We start from the raw sequence: 7,461 nt of genomic DNA on the forward strand, positions 1-7,461 counted from the left end.
CATAGGGGATGCATAGCCCTATGCATAGGCCTTATGCACAGGGTTTATGCATAGGCTTTATGCATAGGCCTTGCATACGCTATGCATAGGGTATGCATAGCCTATGAATAGGCTATGCATGGCGTATGCATAGGCTATTCATAGGCTATGCATAGGCTATGCATAGGCTATGAATAGGCTATGCATAGCCTATGCATAGCCTATGCATAGCCTATGCATACACTATGCATAGGCTATGCATAGCATATGTATAGGCTATGCATACACTATGCAGAGGGTATGCATAGCATATGTATAGGCTATGCATACACTATGCAGAGGGTATGCATACGCTATGCATAGGCTATGCATAACGTATGCATAGCCTATGCATAGGCTATGCATAGGCTATGGTTTTAGACTATGCATTTGCTATGGTCAAGAGATAGGTAGCATTGTTATATGCCATCTAGAGTGCTGCTTATGTCAGGTTAGGAGTGGTTTAGGTCAAGAGATAGGGAGCATTGTTATATGCCATCTAGAGTGCTGCTTATGTCAGGTTAGGAGTGGTTATAGTGGTTATCCGCGAGTAGGTGGTTATAGTAGAGGGGGAGACCTTGATCTTCTCACTATACTTGTAAAAGAGGAGGTGCCTTTGGCTTTAATAGTGGGGAGCATGTAGAAAGTCCTCAGAAGCTATCATCTGAAATGGGCACTGTCCACCCTCCTTATCTAAGCATGTTGTAACAATTTCCTAATATCACATGTTGTATTTTTTGTCTAAGCTTGTGTTGTTGTTTTCTCTTGGTTGGCTTGACATTGTAGGAGGTCGTAACAATTTCCTAATATCACATGTTGTATTTTTTGTCTAAGCTTGTGTTGTTGTTTTCTCTTGGTTGGCTTGACATTGTTGAGGTAAGTGGCCTTATTCATTCAACCTCATGTTTATTGCACCCTTGGGTGCTGGGTTTAGGAAATGGACTTATGCATAGAGATGCGGGGCATTGTTATATGCCATCTAGAATGCTTATTATGTTAAGTTAGGAGTGGTTATCCGCAAGTAGGTGGTCATACTGGAGGGAGAGCTCTTGATATTCTCACTATCTTTCTCTTGTAAAAGAGGAGTTGCCTTTGGATTTAATAGTGGGGAGCGTGTGTCCTCACAAGCTATCATCTAAAAGGGGCACTATCCACCCTACTTGTCTAAGTAGTATTGTAGGAGGTCTTACAATGTTCTAGTATCACATGTTGAATTCTTTGTCTAAGCTTTAAGTATGGCTTGGGTTAGAGAACGTGTTTGGTTGCCTCATGCATGTATATAGCAGCAATGTCGATCAACCCATCACACAAGACCCTGATGTGGCAAATCTGCTATCCATTATAAAAGTGAACGATATGGGCAGCAAGCTTGGTCCTAATTTTCACAAACACAGGTATGGTTTCATCAAACCTTTTCACATACACAAAGTTAATCTTTTATGCATTCTATAAGTCTTATATTTTAATCTTATATGCAAGCAGGCTTACAGTCCCCGGCAGACTACCCTACTTGGCCAGTCAACGCCATGGGGGCAATCTACCCCACGTGCTCAGTCGAGGTAGACCACACCTTTAATAGGCGCGAGGCTGAGTGGTGCAGGCCCATCATGACATGGTTGTGATAACCCTACACCACCTTCCTCTACTAGACCCACCCCCTCTCCCTCACGTTCGTCTTCACCCCACGATGACAATGTAGTAGGGATTCTAGGGGGTAGTAGACATGCTAGCAGGGGGGAGCAGGCTGCTTTTACTTTGACAAAAGTAGAACTAGGTCTCCCGATGTGTCTCCCCAATAGGGGGCTCTTCATCTACACATTATGAGCCAGTCCCCCCATGAGACCCATTCCACCATTCGATCTACGCCTCCTACCATACGTGGATGTGGATGGTGCCCTCGTGTGATGGATGCATGAGGAAATCAAGTCATGAACCATATGCATGTACTTGCAAACCTGGAGTTCATGAACTCCTTCAAAAAGTGGAAAGCACAAGATGAACTTTCTAAGCAATCAGAATTCCCTGTGCCACATGAGGGTCTTTACTTCTACGAGGAGTGGATGAAGAGGTGGATCAAGCTTTTGCTCTCTAATAGGAGAGCAAATATCAAGAGAGCAGAAAAGAATAATTTGGAGAAGCCCGTCCAATGTGGTCAAAATCCATGGATTTCTCGAAGTCGATATCTACTCGATTTTTCAAGGCTAAGGAGAGACATAAAAAAATATACAACTCCACACCTTAAAGATGCCAAATGAACAAAGATTATTGTTCTTGATGACCTCCAAAAATAACAAGATGCCTCCACTTGAGAAACTTTGCATTCGATGGACCACCACAAGTATTTTCATAAACGGCATATGAATAAGGGCTTAGTTTGGCCTTCTTTACACCACCACACATGAATTTAAAGATTAAGGATTTTTTTTAAACATTGCTGGTCTCCAGCGCCAAACCTTATCTCATTTCACTTCACTGCTGTAATCTCTCTTCACGGGCTATGGTGGGTGGCCCTTATCCACCCATTATCTTCACCATTGTACGCAGCATGATGAGAATGATTTCTTGGTATTTTTGTGTAGGTTGGGGAGACTACAATTCTGGCTATGAATGAGCAAGGCATAGTTAGGGTGGTTGGCCCATGAGGGCAACGACCGGAGCGAGCTCATCGAGCTAGCTAGTGGTGACGCCTTGTAGACGCCTACGCAGACCTTCTAAGCAATAAGCACAGGGTCACACTAGATGCCTATGCAAACCTTTTGAGTGACAAGCACAGGCCATAGCTGTGGGCTTCTTGAGGTGGGTGGTGATCTTTTCAAAGTGGACAAACTCCTGGAGCCCATCTCGCTTGATAACATACATCATGAACAGGGCAGAAAGAATGCCCCTATGAAAGGGGATACCACCTTCTCTCTCTCTCTCTCTCTCTCTCTCTCTATGTGCAGAAGGGGAGACCTCTTTTTACCTCCTTTGGAACGTTCTTCTAACTTCTTTTGATTGAGAATGCGGAGTATCATCTGATTTCAGACTTTGCCCTTCATTTGCCCAACTATGAAACACCACTGGTGGTTCCCATGGTGGGGGTAGTTTTGACCATACTTGTGGTGTGAACATTGTACACAACTTCACGGCATGGTGTAGCTTCCAAAGCTTCATATGCAGCACTTGCATGTTGTAATCATGCCATCTTCTTTGTGCCTCTTAGGAACCATCTTCATGGTCTTCTCCCACGAGCTCTCACTACTTGAGCTCCATTATGTGCATGCTTCTCTTGCATACACCATCTTCAAGGCTAGTTCTTCATCGTCGATTTCTTGCAAAAAACTAGAGGTGCATAATCTTGTGAAAGACAACTTGCTTCCACCTCTATTGCCCTTCTTCCATGAGCAATAGCCATGCCCTTCCGACATACTCCAGATTGCCTCACTTGCCACCATTGACACAAACAAGAATGCACCTTCAATACGCTCCTTGCCCAAAATGCAAGAGCCATGGGATTCACAAATCCCACACATAGCAACCCTTCTGAAATATGAACATTCTTCCATGCTCAAATACCAAATTAGAGGCAAAATCACCAAAAATACCTTCTCAAATCTCCTTGGCAGCTTTCTTGTAGACACCAAAGACTCCATAGCCTTCATACTTGTTACTGAAAACTCCATTTTCAGCTTCCCAAATGATGATGAGCAGGCTCTCCATGTTGCAAAACTCCCATTTGCAACTCTCTTGGGAAGCTTCTATACAACCTCCTTGTTGCAAATCTTCTCTCAAATCCTCACAAATGCAAATCCAAATGATAATATATAATAACTAAAAATAATGCTTAATCAAAGAACTCATAACCATGAAAACTATATATAAATATTAACCATGACCAAGAGCCCACCCAAGCTGATACCATGTTAACAATCCAAAAATGGGATTGATCATGTGATAGACATAGATTAAGCAACATAATTAAGGTGGATTAAACCACCTTAATCATGGTGATAGACATAGATTAAGCAACATAATTAAGGTGGATTAAACCACACTAAGAACTCCATAAGAGAGAGAGAGAGAGAGATTGCATACTCAACGCTCAATTCTATTGCACTATCTCAAGTGAACCATACAATGATATAGACTTTTTGGCCTTATCCCACTTTACATGTCATCATCCACATGGCACTCCCTTTTCCACTCTTTTGGTCAATACTCACACACCTTACATGTGGCATTCTTATCTTACCACAATATCTTGCACCTCTAGGGTGCTTTCACACACTCAACCAAATAACCCATTCATTTTACATTGCACATTTCAACAAAAGTAACCACTTGCTAGGCAATTTTAGACACCTTTTTAAAGATCTCAAGTGCTTTGGCCACTACAAAAGTGCTTTAGTTCCTACAAAAGTGCTATAGGCTCAGCAAAAGTGCTTTCCAAGATCTTAAATAGAATAAAATTACTTTGGGCACTACAAAAGTGCTTTCTAACATCCTAAAGATAATAAAAAGTGATTTGGGTGCACTACAAAAGTGCTTTCCAATATCCTAATGATAAAAAAGTGCTTTGGCACAAACAAAAGGACTTTTTGGGCTCTACAAAAGTGCTTTTCAAAATCTTAAACAAAATAAAAAGTGCTTTGGGCACTACAAAAATACTTTCCAATATCCTAAAGATTAAAAAAAGTGCTTTGGGCACTATAAAAGGACTTTTGGGCTCTACAAAAGTGATTTTCAAGATCCTAAAGACAATTAAAGTACTTTTGGGCTCCCAAAAAATAAAAAGTGCTTTCCATCATCCTAAACACAATAAAAAGTGTTTTTGGGCACTACAAAAGTGCTTTTGGACTCCCCAAAAGTGAAAAGTGCTTTTGGGCTATCCAAAAGTGCTTTCCAAGATCCTAAATACAATAAAACGTGCTTTGAGCACTACAAAAATACTTCTTGGCACTACAAAAGTGCTTTGGGCTCTATAACGTTCTTTCGTGACACAGTGATTCGCTTTTAGTAACTTTAAATTTCTTTTATCAAACTTCTAAAATGCTTTAAAACATTTAAAAGTACATATTAATGCAAACAAAGCTTTTTAGTGAGAAACTTATAATTTTGTTACCTATAATTCTTGAAACATGTCTTTGTTGCTAGATAATAATTTGCACACTGTCCAGAGAAGGTGTTGCTCTTATTTCCTCAAGCTATATTTTCAAGTTGTCCAGCTCAACCATGAACATTTGGCGAGGCTCCTTCTTGGTGCAATATGTTGTCTCTCTTGCTCTCATAAATCAGCTTTTCGAAGGCTCAAAATTTGTGCTTTCTCTAACAAAGTTGCTTTTTCTCTCTGGTGGATTATGTATGCCTACTGAATTATCTTGGTAGCGAATGCTTGAAGCGGTTTGATGTCTACACTCTTAGAAGGGACCCCCCCGGAAGTACCCTTCTTTGAGGCTACACTCCTAGCACCACACGGTGGGCCATTGACCTTCAAAGCACCCTTCTCTGAGGCTGCACTCCTAGAAGCACACGGAGGGCCATTGACCTTTCTCCAATTGTAAATTTTTTTATCAAGCCCTCTGTCGTATGATGAGCTCACATTCCTCAAAACATTCTCCCCAAACAGTGCCCACACTATTGTATGTTCATCTAAATTTTCTCAAGCTGCAAGAGATCTCTCATACACAAAGCACGCTGCAAGAGATCTCTCATACACAAAGCACACTGCAAACTTTGTTGGTAGCTGACCATTGTTGGGGGTGCCTGGTACACCTTCTCGTACAACAACCAGCATTCTTTGAAAAATTCTAGGCACAACATGTTCAGAAACAACTTTGTGTTATTTTTGTGACTGACATTGAAGACTATTAGCCAGTCTTTGTCTTTAATATTGTGAAGCTGTTGGGGGAGCTTGCTTGACAAGCTCAACCCATATTGTGAATGCAACTCCTTAGTTGTGTAGCAAAATTTGGCCAAACGAGGATATTCATAATCCTTTGCCGTTCTCTTGCTAGCCCCAAAAAAACTAGAAGACATCAGGCTAGAAGACAAAAAAATTAATACCTTTAACATGCATGAGCCAAAAAACATCAAAACTATAAACATGCATCACTGTGTGACCTTGAGTATTAAATGTTAACAAAGGAAATACCTGGTTTTGGGGCTTGTATAGCAGAGGATTCAGGATTCTTCTTCTTGGTTGGAGTCCTCATATTGCGGTGCTATTGTGGGGGAGCTGAGTTGAAGAAGCAATGCCAAAGCTAAAGAAGGCAATTAATGGTTTGAGAAATTTATGCTCGTGCGCTTGAAAATTTGAAGGTATCATGAAAAAGTGGCACAAAGTGAACCTTGGTATGGTTTCATGATTACATGAAATGGCCAAAATATGCGTAGTTATTACCTTCTTTTTGGGTTTTTTGGTTTTCTATTTGGGGTTTTCAAGGATCCTAAACCAACTACTAAAATAGTGAAAGATAAAGAAGCCCTAATGTGTGCTCGAGCAATCTCTCCTAGCTTGGGAGTATTGAATTTGCTAGCCTTTTCGCCCTAGCCTTGGTACGAGATCACTTTTTTGAAAAACTCTTTTCCACAATCGGGTGAAAGCATGGTTAGGTGGTAAATAAAAAGAAAGAGAGGTGTTTGAGAGAGAGAGAGAGAGAGAGAGAGAGAGAGAGAGAGAGAGAGAGAGAGAGAGAGAGAGAGAGAGAGAGAGAACAACACAATGAGGGTCTAGCAGCAAAAATAGTAATGTTTTTATAACTAGAAGGGCAGCTAGGTGTCGAGCCATTTTTGCCAGGCCATTTTTGCTGAAACACTGCTATTTTTGTTGCAAATAGGTTCGCTGCACAGCATCAAAACTAGCAACAAAAATGTTGCTGCTCAGCAATAATATTTTGCTATTCTGCAACAAAATATCGCTACTCACAGCAGAGCAATATTTCACAATTACTTATATTTTCGCTCCTAATCAACGCTCTACACAGCAAAAAAAGAGCTAGGGCAGACTGGGGAGTCTGCATAGGACTCCCCAGTCTGCCCCAACTCTTTTTTTTAACAGTCAGAGTCACAGTTTCATATTTGTAACAGTTTCATATTTTTTTTTTACAGATTCATAGTTTCATATTTGTAACAGAAACACAAATATAAGAAACACATACATTATGGAGAATGCAATTGAGCCCAAAAAGTTATTATATTTCAAAAATTGTTGGGTCTTTGGCCATATATACATAAACTTTTTACAATGAATAGGTATGAAGAGGTGGGTATCTAACTAAAATCCTCATCGAATTCCGTGATCTTCATCATCCGATTCCTTGTCCTCTTCACTTGCTTCATGCTTGCATAGCCATCAAGCGTAAGAAGGTAAGCAAGACCATCAAGTGTAAGCAAGACCATTAAAATACAATTAGACGTAGGAAAGAGAATGGTTTACATAACACATTACCTCATCAACTTGAGTCT

This window comes from Cibotium barometz, chromosome 5 (genome assembly GCF_041138505.1).
Source record: "Cibotium barometz isolate CiBa-2024 chromosome 5, ASM4113850v1, whole genome shotgun sequence".
Classification (NCBI taxonomy): Eukaryota; Viridiplantae; Streptophyta; class Polypodiopsida; order Cyatheales; family Cibotiaceae; genus Cibotium; species Cibotium barometz.